Source organism: Cyprinodon tularosa, unplaced genomic scaffold (assembly GCF_016077235.1).
Source record: "Cyprinodon tularosa strain WSP-4 unplaced genomic scaffold, ASM1607723v1 ctg1, whole genome shotgun sequence".
Taxonomy (NCBI): domain Eukaryota; kingdom Metazoa; phylum Chordata; class Actinopteri; order Cyprinodontiformes; family Cyprinodontidae; genus Cyprinodon; species Cyprinodon tularosa.
The window spans coordinates 2,507,433-2,526,307 of NW_024037781.1; the positions used below are offsets into that span (position 1 = coordinate 2,507,433).

At 39.6% G+C, this 18,875-nt stretch overlaps 1 protein-coding gene across 2 annotated transcripts in view; it reads right to left on the reverse strand.

Moving 5' to 3' along the window:
- The window catches only part of LOC119783697 (interleukin-1 receptor accessory protein-like 1), a 399,178-nt gene extending 382,437 nt beyond the window's left edge, over positions 1–16,741 (reverse strand). The window contains exon 1 of one of the 2 annotated variants that reach the window (XM_038285371.1): positions 16,295–16,741. The gene's annotated coding sequence lies outside the window, so the exon portion shown is untranslated. The remainder of the gene's footprint in view (positions 1–16,294) is intronic. The other variant, XM_038285439.1, reaches the window with a different exon arrangement.
- Between the last annotated feature and the right edge of the window lie 2,134 nt (positions 16,742–18,875).

The window sequence follows — 18,875 nt, forward strand, 5'->3', positions numbered from 1 at the left end:
TTCCATCACTGATTCTTTTACCCGATTTAAAAATAAATTATGAAACTAAAACAAAACACCATTCCTAATATTGGAATATTTTGAAGCATCCATAAAAAATTTAACATATCCATAATATTTTTTATCTATATATTGTTGAACCATACTGGAACCTGAAATATCCTCCTTATTTTTCTTTTAAAACATCAAATTTAAATCCATGTCAATAGCAGGTAAAAGAGATGGATGAGGCAATGATCTAATAACTGTTTTACTGAAGTTTATTTGAGATAATTCAAGATATTTTATAGTACTATCTTAGGAATGTTGACAAAATAACTGTAAGAGTTGTTTGATTTTCCTGATTGTGTTTTTATTTATTTATGTATTTTTTTTCATCTAACCGGATGTAGTATTTGGAACGAATGCTTACATATTAATGAACTGTAAAACATATGAACCTGAAAGGGAAAAATTGAGAAGAGTAGTTGAAATGACAGGCCAAGAATGGAGTCTTAAAGGATTATTGGGAAATAAAGGAAATATAAAGGATGTTTATAGATTAAGGAAAGCATTATTTAGTTATCTTCAGAATGCAAAATTAAAAAATAGAATTTAATAGCTGTAAAACAATGTTGCTACACACTCATGAACAGTAGGTGGCGGTATGCACCTTAAAGTTGCTTGCGATCCGCCATGATAGAAAAGAAGAAGAAGGAAGGAATGCTTTCATTGGATGAAAAGAAGCTGAGTGTGATTGGCTGATGGTATGGTTCATTTACATACATTGCTGAAGTTGCGAGCGCAGAGAGTCGAGCGAGCGGAGAAACAGCCGAGCGCACAGCTGGTGTTGAGCGCGGAGAGAGAGCAGGTCGAGCGAGCGCGAGCAGAGACGGATTCGAGCACGCGCAGAGATGAAACTGAGCGCGAGAACAGTGTGTTGAGAGGGTTTTTCAGAGTTGAGCGCGCGCCAGACCGGTTTTGCGCGCGCGCGTTGTCTCACTGCGCGCTCGGATTGGTTCCTGCGCGCTCAAACCGATGGCACAAATATCTCTCCATAAAAAGCCCATCTCACAGAGACATGATGTGGCAAAGGGAAGAAGAATGCACACAGCTCTCTGCCCGATGAGTGGATACTCCCTCTCCACTCCTAACCAGAAACATGAACATGTGGCTGTGTGAATCAAACGCCGTTATTTATTTAAGATAAAATATTTCAAATTCAGTTATTTATGATCAACCTGAGAGGGACTCCTACAATAGCGGGGGAGAACGGGGTTGGGATGGGGGAGGCGCCCCATGGCAGCACCTGCCGCTGGAGGACAAGAAAAGGAACGATACGTGCTTTCACGTAAGAGTCTCCAAAAGGCGATAGATTTGTTTTTTTGAAAAAGAGTCGCTGGAGGGGTCTGAAATATAGCGACAAAGTCGCCGAGTTGGCAACACTGGGGCGCGAAAGTTTATTCTGTTACAAAAATAATATGCCGACGTCACGTCAATCATTATTTTGGCACTTCAGTTCCAGGTGAAATTTTTCTCATATCTAATGTTCTTTTAATTAGACTGCATGTAGGCTAGTAATGATTACTTTGTGGGTTTGATTGGTCTAAAAAGCGGCAACATACAGCTATAAGGACAGTTTGCTCTCACACGTTCTACATTTATAGTCACACACACACACACACACACACCGGAACTTGGCGCGCCCCACCTGTCACGTCTCAATTCCCCACCAGTGGGTCGCGCCACACACTTTGAGAACCGCGGCTTTATGTAAACATATCATCAGAATGATTGACAATTAGGAGGATCACTTATTTTGATGATCCACCCAGAAAAAGATCATCCTCCCCTAAACCTTTAACAGGGCAGTGATGTGTCTAAAAGTTTTATACAATGTGATGAATCTCCCCTCCCTTATAAATAATTAGCAAATTGACCTTAAAGTATGTAAAATGGTTCAACTAGCACTAAACTCAATATAATTAAATATGACTTGAAGTTTTTCCATAACCTTAGAATTGTTTCAGACAGTATATATTGACTAGAATGAATATACCATCCCTCCATCCCTTGCATTCCCTCTATCACCTTTGTGTCCCCTTCCTCCTACCTTGAGGCAGAAAAGCTGATATGTACTCTGCTTGGCGAGTTAACATTTCTATTTGTGAGAAACACTTCTTAAGCCCTCATACCCTTGGCTGACGCACACACACCAACCCACACAAGTCTGTGGTCTCCTTGTTGAATTATTCCATTTTAGATTATCTAATAACCTAACAACCACATGCCTCCATGTTCTTGATTCTTGCAGAGAGAAAGATGAGGGGGAAAAAATATAAGGTTCAGACAAACTGTAATATGGTTATCGCTAAAACTGTCAAAATTCTATTATTTGAATAATCCTTTTACCTAGCATATGGAAGTTCCTTTTGAACAGTAAGCACTTTTCAGATGTCGATATTAGACAACCATAAGAAATATGCTGTTTAGACACATTATTGAATATGCATAATATGGAAAAATAGCTTTTAAACTAATTTTCTGTCAAGTACTACAGTACAAAAGAACATTTAAAACAATGTTCTGGCTGGTTAAGCACCCAGCTATAAACTTTTCATAAAAATTGCTTAATTTGAATCAATATAATTTTGTATGCAGCTTTAAGATTGTTTTACAGGAATGGATTTATTCTGGATTGTCTTGATCGAAGGTTTAAAATATTCGAAAAGGCTCCAACAATGCGCAAACACCATAAAAGTAGTATTTTTTAAACTAGACCTCAAGCAGACACTATGGTTATGAATCAGATCTGAGCAGTAAAATAAAAAGTCAAATAAGTTGTTTTCCCTTACATACTTGGTTTGAAGCTGGTTATAAAGTCATTATTTAAAATGACGCACCTTAAATTTGAATTTACCCATTATGTCCTTTTTATGTACTGTTCAAGCCAGTAATAGGGGGAAAAAAGTATTCAACTATGGTATCCAGTTAAATAAATGAGATTGATGGTAATTCATTGAGTCGGCACTTTATATGTTTTTACAAAGATGAGAACGAGACAGTCATAAAACTCTTCATAAATCCATGATCTGCCCTGTTCTGGTCCAGAGACTTACAGACTGCAAAAGAGCTGTGAAGGTCTCCACATACAGTTCAGACAAAGTCAAACAGAGTCCTCCTCTGTTCCAAACAGTCCCTAATAGTACTAAAGAACCCCTCTCACTCAGATATTTGTAGCCTTGCATGTGGGTGATGGCCTGAGTGAATAAGTAAATGAAAATCAGAAGTTATAAATCAATATTAGATGGGATATGATAGGAAATGAAATTTTCCTGACTACACAAACAAACTATACTAGCCTTTGGAGAAAAGTTTTACAATAATTCAAGAAAATGATTGTAGTGGGAAAAAAGTATTTAACTATTCCCCCCAGTTAAATAAACCGAGGATGTAGAATTGTATGCCAACTGTAGTTTAAGACTATTTTTCGGGTAGCCATATAATAAAGCATTGCAGTATTTAAGAGTGACAAGAGCATTGCACCCAATACAGCCTTGTATGGCTATCCTATCCTGGGGGCTACATCCTCCCCGGGTTGCATCCCCTTACCCCTCTCCCCCCAGGCCCCAGCACATCGAACACACTCACCACACAGGGCTTCATGACTATGGGGGTGTCTGCTGGGGTTGGTTAAGGGTGCCTCCGAGCTAGTTCTCTTTTTTCCTTAGACATTACACCCAATCAAACTCACATTAACACATTAGGCCCATGGGGGTGGGTGTGTTGAGCAGGGTTGGGTGGGTAGCGTGGACTTCTCAGGGGGCCTTGCTCTATGACTCTGCAGGGGTGCCCAGCCCTCTGTTTTAAATGCTTGTTAGACACGGAGGACCCCTGAATCGTCGCCAATCCACTCATATCATGGGGCCAGGGGGACGAGGAGGGGCCATCTTGGGCACCGGCTGCCCAGAGCTGGATAGATCCGGGGGGTGTCTAGGGTGTCCCTGCTGATCAAGGGTCAGGGTGGCCAGGGGCCGCTGGCCTCGGGGTGGCCTGCCCCGCTACACAGGTGGAGCAAGATATTTGTTTGACATTTTTTTTGTTTTGTTTTTTCTCTGTTTTGTTATGTTTTGTGTGCGTGTGTCTGATTGGGGCTAGTTCTGGGTTGACTGTCCCTGGGCCTGCGTGTGCTGCTGCTGGCATTGGACTGGGTGGCTTTCCCCCGCTACGGTGCCAACTTGGGGGCATGCCATGGCTCCCAGGGCACTGGGCTGGTCCGTATTGCTGGGGTCTGTGCCAGCCCACTGCATGGGGCTGTCCGGGGTCCCTGATACTCTTGGATGCTCAGAGGTGGGGGCTCTGCTGGGGCAGTTTGGTGGTGCTCAGGCTTGTGGGGCTCAGGTTTTTGTGCTTGTCCTATCTCTAAGGTACCAGGGCCTGGGGGGGTGAATGGCAATTGGATCCTGGGGGGAGGGGGGGGGGGGGTACAGCCCTATGCTCTTGGGGAGCACTTCTGGGGGGCTTCCTATGTGAACCTCTAGGTGGGGGCCCGGTTATCTCCACAGTGGTCTTCCTGGTTTCTGTTCTCCGGGATTGCCGCTGGTAGACTGGGTCGGGGGTCCTTTCTGTGCCCTCCAGATTGCTGGAGCGGGGCCGGCGGCAACACCCCCAATGCAAGTCTGTTTTCAGGTGCTCATACAGGTTCTCCCTCAGGTTTGTCCCAAGTGTTTTTGCTGCTTGATTTTGTTTGGTTGCGTGTGACTCTTCCTAGTGTCTGTTTGCAGGAGCTTCTACTTTTGCCTCGGGTTTGCAGACTTTTTTTCTTTTACAGTTAGAGCAGTTGATTGCAGTTTTTTTTTTTCCTTTCTCTTCCCCTGTCCACCTGTCATGTTTGGCATTACTAATCTCATTTCTGTAATAAAAATAAATCTTAAATTTCAAAATAAAGAAGTATTGGATGATCACGGTTTTTCATCCTGACAAGCATCCCTTGGCAAAGCAAAAATGTTGGGCAGAACACAGGAACTCAGATTCCAATTCTGTTGCCATCTTTCTCACTCTACCTAAAGGGTTGGAGTGAGAAAGTCAGCAGGTTGCCGTTGGAATATAATGTGACCAAAACTGAGTACCTTTGCAATTTTGAAATAGCGTTTTGAAAAACTGCGATTGTATGGGCAATTAATTGAAAATACAAATTATCCAGTGCTGAAATTACAGATTTGCCCCATCATAAATCTTAAAAAACTGGAGGATATCGACAAAATGCATTGTCATACTAATGTGTTATGTGAAAAAGTTTGGTGGGATTCAACTTGAAGGGAGATTTACCATAGTTGGCTCTCAATAAGACTTGTTAAACCTTGTAATGAATAGTTCTGAGGTCCGCTGGGATTATACCCTAACATCGCCAGTAGCAGGTGTATTCCAGAGGAATGCTAAATCAAATCAAAGCTTCTTAAGCTTTGGTGGATACTTCCAATGGCAGTGACTAAATATTCACGGACTGAAATATTTCTTTATCTCTCCCACACACACAACCTCCAACACACATTTTTTACTCAGCACCTAAATTTAAATCTGTGACAGTGAGACTGATCTGCTGCTGAACCGATGAGTTTCCAGCGAGCTCCACGGTATGCTAATGCTATGCAGCAGAGAGCATCAAAGTCTTCAAGAAGCTCTGACTTAAAAACACTGCATATTTTACAGGATAACAGCAGGAGGAGACTTCCTTGGCAACATATTTCAGTTATAAGAAATACAACTGTAGACATTTATTTAGCTCTGCAGCCATCCTTAAATTGAAGACATTAATTGCAAGCATTAAAATGCCTTATATAAATGCTTTTGAAGCCATTATGTGTAAAGAATAAAGACCTACAAAATAAAGCAATATTACCAGGTAAATATCATTTCATCTCATAGAACTTTTCTGCTAAGGTGACGGATGGGAAGCTGATTAAGGAGAGAAGGATGACAAGGATTTCAAACGGTCCATTATTTTGCAGAATTTTTTTAAATTAAACAAGTCTTTTGGTGGAGTTTGTAATAAACCCAAAGGCCAGAAAAAGTCTAAATTAAACCTTAAATAGAGCACTTCATGCAAGTTTTTGGAGAGAATATTTTGATGCATTGCTTTGTTCAAATTGTTTTTAAATAGTCTGATACTTTAAGACAGGTTCATGTTATGTAAATGAAGATAGGTTCATTGCGTTGAACAAGAAGCCTGGAGCTCCTTGCGAACATTTGCTATACGTCAAAATTACATATACTTACAGATGCACAACCCAAGAATCTGAAAACCATTTGTCTTCCATGCAGATTTTTTTCTTTGAAAATCCTTCTTCCATGTCTGAAACCAGCAAACCCTGCAAGCAAAAACAAACGCAAGAGCTACGACAAGCTCAAACTGAGCAATGCAAATACGTTTGCTCACAATAACAGACGACCCACACCTCCAAACCAGGCAGCAGAGATTCAATATCCGAGGACAAGAAGTGCTGCGTCCCTGGGCCCTACCTGTAAAGTGGCCCATAAATCATGAACCCTGTTGAGAGTCTCTCTCTGTGGGTCTAGTCCAGAACAGGAGGGGGGGAAAAAAAGGCACACATGCAACCATGATGCAATAAAATCTCTCTGCAGCATAAAATTATTGCTACCATTAGCCAAACTGGAGTCTGGATTATTACAGGGATTGTTATGCCTAGGTATACTGTAGCTATGATTCCGTAGCCTACCTATGAATTCAAACATACTGTAGCTATACCTAAGAAGGGAGAGATTGTTGCATTTCAGATTAGAACGGTAAAGGACAAGAAAAAACTCCACTTGCCACATTGGAGAAACAGAGATACTGTATGTCTGGTCAGGTAAGCCACATATCTGTTTGATTCCTACAAGCAACTTTTGTCTATACCCTAATTTTTTCCTGCTAGGGCGCACATGAAAATGTGACTTCTGTGTAGGCACGTTCATGTGAATGCAGCAATAGCAGCATTAGAAGGTAAAAAGTTACACTAGGAGCAAGACTTAGAGTACCAGCAGGAGGAATTAAGGCAGAGGTGTCAAGTAACGAAGTACAAATACTTCGTTACTGTACTTAAGTACACTTTTAGGTATCTATACTTTACTCCATTATTTATTTTTCTCCTTACTTCTGACTTCTACTCATTACATTTTCAGACAAGTATCTGTACTTTCTATTCCTTACATTTTTAAAACAAACGTTACTCGTTACTCTTGGCTTCGGTTTTATGTTTATAAATGTTCATTTCACATCATGTGCGCCATCCAAAGCAGATCATTGGTGCCATCCACATCTAATGAAAACTAGTGTAATTGGATGAGTCATATAACACTCATCGGTTAGCTAAAGGAAATCATCAGAAGCAAGCAGGTGTTCTTCAAACTGCAAAACGCGAATTGTCTATGCCATGCTACAACGTCAGATTCAGAAAAAGATGTCGAAATGACTGAAAGGTCAGATACAGGTGAGAGCGTATTTGGAGATGGAGACCAACAAGACCTCCCTTATCCTTGGCCCTATCTCAAAGAATTTTTCGAAATAGTCGAAAAATTTACCTTTCAATTCACATAGTGGCATCTGGCTGTATTTTTTAAAGGTTACTTTATACTTTTGGAGCACATACTTTTTCACTTTTACTTGACTACAGAGGTCAAGGTTATACTTCAACTTTTACCAGAGCGTTTTTAAACTGCAGTATCTATACTTCTACTTAAGTAACAAATGTGTGTACTTTTGACACCAGTGAATAGAGGCGACATTGGTGAAAGCAAGGTGGGTTGATTTTAGCCTTCCACAATGACATAAACACATAAGGAAGACTAAAATCGGCTTTGTAGAGATCACATTCTTGTTTACTTTTTGGTGTGACAATAAGTCAATTAGGGTTGCATGCAATGATTATTTTGCAAATCGATTAATCTGTCAATTATTTTTTTGATTAATGATCAGAAAGCAAAAGGTTCCTTAACCTTTAATATGGCAGATTACAACTTTTGGCCACTCAATCGGTGAGGTCTAGAAGCAAAAGATTTATATCCAGCCTTTCACCATAGCAATCATCAAGTGGCAGCACACACCATTTTGGCATTTAACCAGTTAAATGTGTGTGGATGATATGGATGATATGTTACCTACTGATAAATAAGTGGGGGGAAAAGTTAGGCGGAAACATGAATAAGCCCATTTTAAAAGGTAAAAAAATGTAAGTGCCTGTATTACCAGAAATTATCTAAGGTTATGTTGTAACACAAATGTTTCTTTCACTCCGTTTTTCATTTATTTCTTATAGAAGCACTTCTGTTATTTTCTACACATTAGGATATAACCATTTATTATTACATTGACCTTGATTTTTGCCATCAAAATATAATTTTTTTAATGTTAATGTTAAATACATTTCAAAGTATTTTACTGATAAAAATAATAAATTTTCCATCATCTAGTTTTGATTACAGTCTCATATAAATTTTGAAGGTAAACTAAAATATATATATAAAATTAGCTGTAAATACTATGTCGCCCAAGGTCTCGTTGAAGTAGCTAATGACAAATGAAGAACTGCTAATGAAGCGGTCCTTGATTTCACTCACTATTAATCCCTTGATCTAGTTGTTCTATTTAAGCCCCTGCCTTGCTTGGAGAGGAGAATTTGGTGTAGACACTCCAAGTGTGCATTTATTGGAGTATGCAAACAGAGCATGCTTGTAGTTCCCACTTGAGTAAATACTGTGTAATAGTGTGAGTATTTTCTTTTAGTGTAAACCCAAAGACCCTCATGGAGGCGCCTGAAAATTAACTTATTGAAAGCACTGCTTAATTATCTATTTAGCTTTGGTCAGAATGTGAATACAGATTGGTGGTTGTGATTATGTTCTGATAAAACAGCTTCCTCCTCTGTTATCCTGAATAATGTTGACTGGCTTTCAGTTCTTGTTTCAGATTGATTTTTTTTTATCTCCATACCAACGTATGGAATGACAGAACACTGCCTTCATGAATGAGTAAGCACTGATGCGATAGAGAGGGGAGGGGAAATGGGAGGAAAAATTGTTCATTTTGTTTCCCCTGGCATGCAATTTCCATCCTCTGTCCTCATCTCTGGAGACACTAACATATAAAAACATGTCGACTTCATCTTTGTAGGCTGAATAGGTCTGAGAGGATCACCTCCAGACATGACACTATGACTGTGTTGTTAAAAAAAGGAAGGATGAAGATAATAATGCAGCTCTCTTACTTGTAGACAATGGTCTTAAAGTAGGGAAGGCATTCATTGCAAACATGAGTAGCCTGCAGCAAAAAATAAAACATTGCACCAGAGTGAGGTTGCCTGCCAGCCCATTTTAGAGATTTAAACATGATTATCTCATTCTACCTCATCTATTTTCCCTTTACAACAACTGCCCATAACAGCTTTAAAGCTTTAGCACTCTCAACTCTGTCAGTACATGCCAAAATTTCTTTTCCTGAAGTAAAAAAACAACAACAGCAAAATAAAGGACAAAATGGTATTTTAGTTTGATTTACCTTATGCTCTGACCATTCTGCAGCACCTTAAAATGTACAAAACACAGAAGAGCAATGCAAAGAGACAGCTGGAAATGATGCCATTACCATCCTTTTATGAAGTTATTAAGCATCGCTCCGTTAGAACTGAAATGCCATTACATGCAGAAAGTAAATAAAACTGGCACAACAGCAGCAGATGCTCAGTTGTTCTCATACCCTGACATGAAGGCACTCACATCAAGGCTTTTTATTAAAAAAAAGGAGAAAAAAATAGCAGCCTTGAAGAAGATTTGCAATGAGGACTATTCTTTACGATACCTTTTAGTTGAATCACACCAGAAAAGAGAGAGAGAGAGAGTTCGACATAGTCGAAGTTGAATAGGGGAGGGCAAACTTTAAGGCCATTTATTTTTCTATACAGCCTGGATTCTCACTGAAAAGGGCTTAAGGGCTAACTTTCTTTTCTTGGGAAGGAAAATGTTGAGAGAACAAAATAAGGTTCCCCTGAACTCATTGGCATGATTCAGAAGCACTGTCATAGTATGACTGAAATTCATAAAGGAGCCGATTCATTCAAACAACAATGGCATCCACTGAGGTGGCAGTAACGATAATATGTTTCACAGATTGAAAACATTTTTCTTCTTTAAACAATTTACTGTATATGAATGGAAATGTTAGAGGATTAAAGGCTTTTCTGAAGAACTTCAAAAGCATCAGATTTCCAAACACATGGGCATTGATTAACCTTGCCTGCTAATTAGTATTCATTAGGGCATGCAGGTGGTGCAGCAGTTAGGGCAGGACCCATGAACGGAGGCCTTAGTCCTCAACGCGGCCGACCCAGGTTCGAATCCGACCTGTGGTCCTTTGTAGCATGTCTCTCCCCCTCTCTTCTACCCCCTTTCCTGTTAGGCTACTTTTGAAAAGCCGAGCCACTAGTGCCGCAAAAACTAAAAAAAATAGTATTCATTACTAAAGCACAAGACTCCTTTTTTTCCTCGCTCCTAGTTCAACATTTCAACACTGACTCAAAACAGGTCGGCCAGTTACGTTGTATTAACCATGTAGTTGAATACTGATATAGCATTTGTACTCATGGTTGTTCTACTCTAACGGCCTAATGATGATCTACAACCAAAAGCATCAAAAGCCTTACTTAGAACACATATGGAAAAATCTATTCTAATAAAATTAAACTCCAATAGGCAGCAAACAAAAACTAGACTGAAGCATAAAGCTTTTTAGTTGTAAAGAAATTATTGTGTTTGGGCCAGAGTGAGATTTATCTTTGAAGAGAGATAAAGCAGTGACCTAATATGGTTTTAATGTTGGTTTGTTTGTTAATTTTAACACTACCTAATAATCTCTCCTTTTTTCTAAGGTGCTCATTCAGTTTTAAAACTTTTTTTAATGCAAAAAAAAGTCTATGATGCTGATTGAAAAAAGAAAACTATAGAGTTTGAATTGCTTCCACCTTTTCCTAAAATCCCAACTTTATCATCAGGCATGATTCTTCCTTAAAGCACTTTAACTCATTCAGGGTGCAATGTTTTTGCTCAGTGCTCATACCACCTCTACAGGACGTACAGTACCCTAGGGGGCAACAACGAGACAACCATTAAAACAGGAATGGTTTTACAGGTGGAGGCCACTGACATTTTCCCCCTCCTCATCTTTTCTGACAGTTTTTCACCAGTTTTGCATTTGGCTAAGGTCACTGTCACACTTTTAGCATTAGGCACTACCTGGACCCTATAGAGGTTGCATAGCTAGTCCAACTCCTCCAGGATGGCACATCAATACGTGCCATTGCCAGAAGGTTTGCTGTGTCTCCCAGCACAATCTCAAGAGCATGGAGGAGATTCCAGGAGACAGGTGTTTACTCCAGGAGAGCTCGACAGGGCTGTAGAAGGTTTACAACCTATCAGCAGGACCGATATCTGCTCCTTTGTGCAAGGAGGAGCAGGAGGAGCACTGCCAGAGCCCTACAAAATGACCTCCAGCAGGCCACTGGTGTGAATGTCTCTGACCAAACAATCAGAAAGACTTCACGAGGGTAGCCTGAGGGCCCAACGTCCTCTAGTGGGCCCTGTGTTCACTGCCCAGCACCATGGACTTTGATTGGCATTTGCCACAGAACACCGGAATTGCCAAGTCTGCCACTGGTGCCCTGTGCTTTTTACAGATGAGAGCAGGTTCACCCTGAGCGCATGTGACAGACGTGAAAGGGTCTGGAGAAGCCGTGGAGAACGTTATGCTGCCTGTAACATCGTTCAGCATGACCGGTTTTTTGGTGGGTCAGTGATGGTCTGGGGAGGCATATCCATGGAGCTCAGTGATGCCCTGGTCCAGATTTGGGAGGAGATACCCCAGGACGCCATCCGTCGTCTCATTAGGAGCATGCCCCAACGTTGTCAGGCATGCATACATGCACGTGCGGGCCATACAAATTACTGAATACCCTTTTGAGTTGCTGCAATGAAATTTCAGCAAAATGGACTAGCCTGCTGCATAATTTTTTCACTGTAATTTTTGGGGTGTCTTGAATTCAGCCCTCTGTAGGTTGATAATTTTCATTTCCATCAAATGATGTTGCATCCTTTTGTTCCTAACACATCTCCTAGTCCATATGAGTATAAATAAACAGCATGATTTGTTTCTCCATTGAGATCTGATGTGTTTTCAAAGTGTTCCTTTCATGTTTTTGAGCAGTGTATATATATTTAAACTCTTCCTTTCCCACCATGGGCGATCTACCCCCTCTTTTCCTCCAAGCTCAGGTCCTCTGCCAGAGGCCTTGGAGCTTGAGGGTTCTGCGCATTATCTTTGCTGTTCCTAGAAGTGCACTTTTCTGGACCGAGATGTCTGATGTATTTCCAGGGATCTGCTGTAATCACTCGGTAACTGCCCAGAGTGCCCCAATGACCACATGTACCACTCATGCCTTTTCCTTCCAGGTTTTCTCCAGCTCTTCTCTGAACCCCTGGTATTTCTCAAGCTTCTTATGTTCCTTTTTCCTGATGTTGCAGTCACTTGGTATTGCTATGTCAACCACAACGGCTTTCTTCTGCTTTTGTTCCACCACCATAATGTCTGGTTGGTTTGCCATCACCACTTGATCCATCTGTATCTGGAAGTCCAACAGGATCTTGGCTCAGTCATTTTCTACCATCTTTGGAGGTGTTTCCCACTTTGACCTTTGGGTTTCCAGCCCATACTCTGCACAGATGTTCCTGTATACTATTCCAGCCACTTGGTTATGGCGCTCCATGTAAGCTTTCCCAGCAATCATCTTACACCCTGCAGTTATGTGCTGATTGTCTCAGGGACCTCTTTGCACAATCTACACCTGGGGTCTTATCTGGTGTGGTAGATCTGGATCTCCATTGCTCTGGTGCTCAGAGCCTGCTCCTGTGGAGCCATGATGAGTGCCTCTGTGCTTTCCTTCAGTCCGGATATGTCTAGCCATTGGTAGGATTTTCTGATATCTGCCACTTCGGTTATGTTTTGGTGGTACATCCCATGTATCCCCTTATCCTCCCATGATGGAACCTCTATCACCTTATCTTCTGTTCCCCATTGTCTGAGACATTCACTAGACATTCACTGAGCACGTCGTCTGTTGGAGCCCTGTCCTTGATGTACATATGGATATTAGATGCTTCATCCTGGATAGTGGCTCTCACTCTCTTATGTATATATATATATATATATATATATATATATACACACCTACCTATCTGTATACATGCACACATACACACGTTATGTATATTCATGAAGCTTGCAGGTCTTCCTGATGTTCCAAAAAGTAAAAAAGCCCATAGGCACTACTTCATTTCCTGTTATGAGTCTTCTGAAGGAGAAGCCGCATTCAAAGATATATTGTTATTTATCAGCTCTTCCATACTTATCAATTCCTGACATGATAGCTGCAACAAAAATAAATGAGTCGGGATAAGATCGATGCCTCATGATTGCAATGGAAAATGGAACAAGGCATAAGGAAAGAGGAATCTCATCTTCAGAGGAATTGGATTTTCAAAAGATTTAACTGAGCATGCCTGTTATGCATGTCGTCCGCAGCTTCCAAAGCTCAGATTTCACAACAGCCAATAACTCTGCTCAGCAGTGCCAAGCAGCAGTGAAAGATGCACCGGGTCAATACACTTGGGATACTAGCACACACATGCACTGGTTCTCACACATACAAACACAGTTGCCTTGTGGGTTTTCCCATTTCCCCTCGAGTCCTATTAATGTCATTTAACAGCCATGATTGAGGTAGGCTGATCTCAACTTCCTCTCTGACAACCTAGCTCACAAATCCACATCAATTGCTCCAATCACTCCTCACATAGAGCCAATATTCTACAGTTAGACAAGCCTTATTTCCCACCGCATTAATGAACTCTTTCATTTGAAAGCCTGTGACTGTCTGGCCCCTTGATTGCAAACCCAAGGCCAATGGGCCTCTGTGACAGCTCCTTGAAAATTAAAAGCATCAATCAGGACAGGAGTAGAACAAATGTGGGATGTTTTCACATCCTTCTGTCCAGTAGACAGAACAATGCAAGCTGAATGAGTTTGAAAGTCATGTCCTCATTTTATGCAAGTCATCTTTTGGAACAGTTTGCAACGTCAAGGTTAGAAGTCATTTAGCAAATTAGCTCCACTGCATTTATCCATGTTAAAACTCTGCAGACAATTGAGCATTACAATAATGACCAGCATATGTACATATAACGTGGCTACAGATTGTTAAACATTACAATTATTGTGTATCCACTGTCATTAAAAAAAGTTATCATACCCCTACATTAATTTTAGGAGAAATTTTACAAACACACACTTAAATTAAGAAATATAGTTACAGGAAAAAATTGTGATATAACTAGAGGATTCTCTAAATTTACAGATACAAATATTCTTTAATATTTTTACTGATCAAATCTAACATCCACAAAATGTTGTATAACAACCTTTTCTTACTTTGCAGTAGCAAATCCTACAAAGGATCACTATTTGCACATCTATTGATAGATTTTTTTCTTTAGCCATTCTTTGCAAAAAGCTAAATGTCAAGATATACTGGATAGAGGGCATCCCTGTACTCACTTTCCAAGTATCACCACATAGTACCAATTTATTTTGTGTCTGGACTAAGTGGCTCTCAAACTACAAGTTTATGGTCATTGTGCAGCTAAAAACAATCCAATTTACATCCTAGTTTAGTCTTTTTTTTCCTCCCACAGGTTCTCACTCCGTTTATCCAGTTAACAGATTGTCCCCATCAGTTCTGACAAACTTAAATGTTGTGAGTACTAGATAACGTCTGTAGGCAGTTGTGTACATGGGGATCTATGAGGTTGAATAGACGTGAAGCAGTTAAATATACATATTTTCTTTAGATTTTTATTTGGAAGAAATTCTGAAAACCATGTTTTACTTTATTTCTACTTTACAATTGTGCTGTACAATGTGGTGGTCCAACTCATTAAAAAACAAAACAAAAAATCAAATAAAACTTAAGAGGTATCATTACTTTGACAAGGCGCTATAACTACAATGTCTAATTAGAGGTTATAGTGCGCAAAACGTCCACTGTTTGCAGTCCAAACCTTATCGAGGAACACAAGATGATTTGGGTGGATAAACTTGACTTGTAAGAATGTGTGGGGGGGGGTCTGGGTGGAATGCCATTGCCGGATGACGTAATCCCTGTCTAAATCAATTTCTGTATGAGAGCACTCGACTCAGCTCAATATGTAGCTGCAGGGCTGCTGTTAAGTGGCTGCTGCCACAGACCTATTAATTCATATGGTGCTTGGTGCTGCTGTGGCCAAGCTTCACCCCAGGTTTTAAAAACGAATAAAGATGTTATGAAAATAACATGGGGAACTTCAGATTATTTTAATCCAATAATTGTCTATTGAGAAACCAGCCCAACCAGAGGACGGTCAGGGAAATCAAGAACTTTATAGGGAAGTTGGTGCAGGAGATATTAAAACAGCATCTCTGCATGCAGAGGTTCTCTGATAAAATGCAGGCTTACAGCACCCTCTACAACTCGTTTCTAGTGGATGAGAGAAGGTTTTAACTTTGCATCAGTGTCACTTGCTGATTCCCAGATATGCTCAACTGGCAAGCCCTAATCTGATTAGAGCCAGAGGGGGAACTTCAGCATCCATATGGACAATCATAATCCATCATCAGTTAAAGCAGGGGGGAGAGGAAACGGTATGCAATAGAGAGGAAACGATCACTCTGCAGAAATGATATGAGGCGAACTGAGCTCGGGATCTTCCAGCCGCCTATGAATCCACCACACAGTAGCGCACGATGCTGACGCACAGGATGCACGCATTGGTACCCGATTATAAGGGGAATAAAACGATGCGTAAAATCGCTCTTAGGCAGATCGACTTGCGCTCGAATTGCTTTTTTATTAAGAGAAAAAAATTTTGTGTGTGATTTCAGCAGCCCAGCTGCGGTGCCTGCTGCGGTTCCCGCACAGATTCCGACCGCAACAGAAACGGCGAGCGAGATCCATGCGTAACTCGGAAGGAGAGGTATTCTCCTCAAAATGCGCATTTACTGGTAGTGCCGCATATATGCAGACCTTGTTTAACGCAAACATTCACTGGTAACTGATGCAGATTCTGCTAAAAAAAAAAAAAAAAGAAAAGAATAATAAATAAGCATCAACGCCAAATTAACTGCAAAAGTGCATCCAGTACAACTTTGGAAACCGAAGGGAGGCAACATTAAACTTACCCACAAGCAGTTTCCAAAATGATAGAATCCACTCTGCAGTTAGTTTCAACAACCTCAGACCATCACTGTGTATCACGATCTCTTCTCCACAAAGTAAACTGGAAGCAGTTGTTTAAAAGGGGGAATATTCCACTTATCCCTAAAAAAAACGCGGCTGTAATCGAAATTACATATTGCCAGTCTCTGCTGGCGCAAACTAGAGCGCACAACACACTGCAGTCTATCACTTTCAAACAGCCGCAAAGAGGGGTAAAAAGCAAATCATGATAGGGATATATATATAAAAATACTGATTGTAAAGAAAAATAAATAAATTCAGGGTAGAATGCAGTAATGCGTATTTATCCAGGTGAAGGAAAAGCTCGGACGCTCGCAGCTCCGCGCAGAAGAGCTGAGCGCGACCACAGGAGCGCCAAATTCTGAAGTGAAGGGCAGAAAAAAAGACAAGACACGGTTTCTCTCCCTCTCCACGAGCGAGCAGCTGGATCTGAACATAAAGCTGTCAGAAGTTACCACCATCTACACAGGATATTATAGGAGAGCTTATCAAAAATAAACACTAGTTAGATTACAGGTGTGGTAAAATGAAAAATACATGGAAAATATAACCTTTTTCCTAATTTCAAACCAAAATATTTATTTATTTAATACCAGATTTCTGATTTTAATAATTTTAAAGGATCTATTTATGCCAGGAATTATCTTATTTTATAAAAACTCAAACAGGAAGCTTGCTGTTTTTCTTCAGTCTGACATGTTGCTTTTGCGTTTCTCTGAAATCTGCATAGTGAAACTCTCAACCCAACATTTGAAATAAATGGTACATTCTTATTGTTGATTAAAAACAATTATTATTCCATGGCACAGTTTATCTTTCAAGCAGGTGCGGCACTAAAATAAACAGCTTTTAGGTGCCTCATCCTTTACAGAAATCTCATGGAGGAGTGGGAGCATCAACCAGTCACTTACAGTTCTTGGTTTTAATTAGATTTTTACTAAATAAATCACCAGTATGTCTCAGAGTAATAGAAAACTGACATACATAGTTGGCCGTTCATTCTGTTTAAATGAATCAATGTTCATTTTTTTTTTTAGATAAGGCAGCAAATGTACATGTTGGTTGTAATGGATTCTTTCTGAAAACTCCAACAAAAATATGTTGGGAAATTATTCCCATATAAAGCGCATTAAAGCAGAGAACAGACCGTGGATAATGAGTTTTGGGCAAATGACTTCAAAAACATTAAAATACTAAACATTTAGTACGGTTTATTATGATCTGCTTTGTGCAGATCAAATACATCAGTATATAAACACTTAAGGTCAGTTTATAGTAAAAAGGTGAAATTTTTTATATTTTTTTAAATGCTTGTTTATTTGATATTACATCCATAAGTGATGATCAAACATTACATGTACAGGAGATTTGACTAAAAATCTTTATATATTTAATTATCTTTATTATTATATTGTAAAAAAAAAAAAAGTGTACAGTACAATACTTTTTATTTGTTTTATTTCCCTTTATGTTATTTTTATACAGTTTTCTAAGGTGCACAATGTGTGACCACTTCTGCTATATTCTTTTGCTGCTGCTGTAAGGCAACAATTTCCCCATTGTGGCACAATAAAGGGATTTTCTATTCTATTTCTGTAGAAAATAAGATTTAAGATTAATACTAAAATGCTCAAAGAAGTTTTTCATAAGAATGCAGAATAACAATTTTTTTGCTTTTATTTATTTTCAAGAGTTTTAGGTTTTCAGCACCCAGTGCCTGGAACAAATTTTTTTCTTACCTTCACATTCAAACCCTTCTGAAAAAAATAATGTAAAATCTTTGTTATCATGTGTGTCAATGTTTTAAGTGAGTTTCTGCCAATTTTCACTTTCTGATTTTTTTTTTTTTTTATGTTTTCTATGGTTTTTAAGTGTTTTATATGTTTCAAATTATCTACTACTGTCCTCTTGGCCAGGTCTCTCTTTCAAAAAAATACATTTTAGATCTCAACGGGACTAACTTGGTTAAATAAAGGCTTAGAAAAAGACTACTGCAATAATAATTTTGGGAAACTGACAAAAAGGTGCTGACAAAACCTATTTTATTTAGACAAAGTGGTTATGCATGACCTATAAAGTACAGAAATTTAACACAGTTTTTAAAAAAAAACCTTTCCGTTTCAAAGGCTTATTAGAAAAATCCAGTAATCATTACATACAAGCATTGTTACCATGTTACAGTTACTTATTGCAGAAAGTTAAATAGCTGAGTTGATCCACTGTAGCTTCCATGAATCATGGGTTAAATAAATTAAAATTGTTGCACTGCTACCTAGCTCTGATGTGGGGTTTTTTTTTTTGGTTTAAAAAATAAAATGTAAGATAATTGTTAATTGCCTAAAATGAGTAGTAATCACGTAAATGTCCTTTGTCGTTTTCCTGGACAGTAAATATTTGGGAGAAAATGAGGTCCTGTAGGTAAGCGGGCCTTTCTGTTCACCATCCTGACTGTGAAAAGGGACTCGTTTGATTGCCTGCCCCCCCCCCCCCCTCACTGGCCCGCCCCCTGCAAAGACTTGGCCC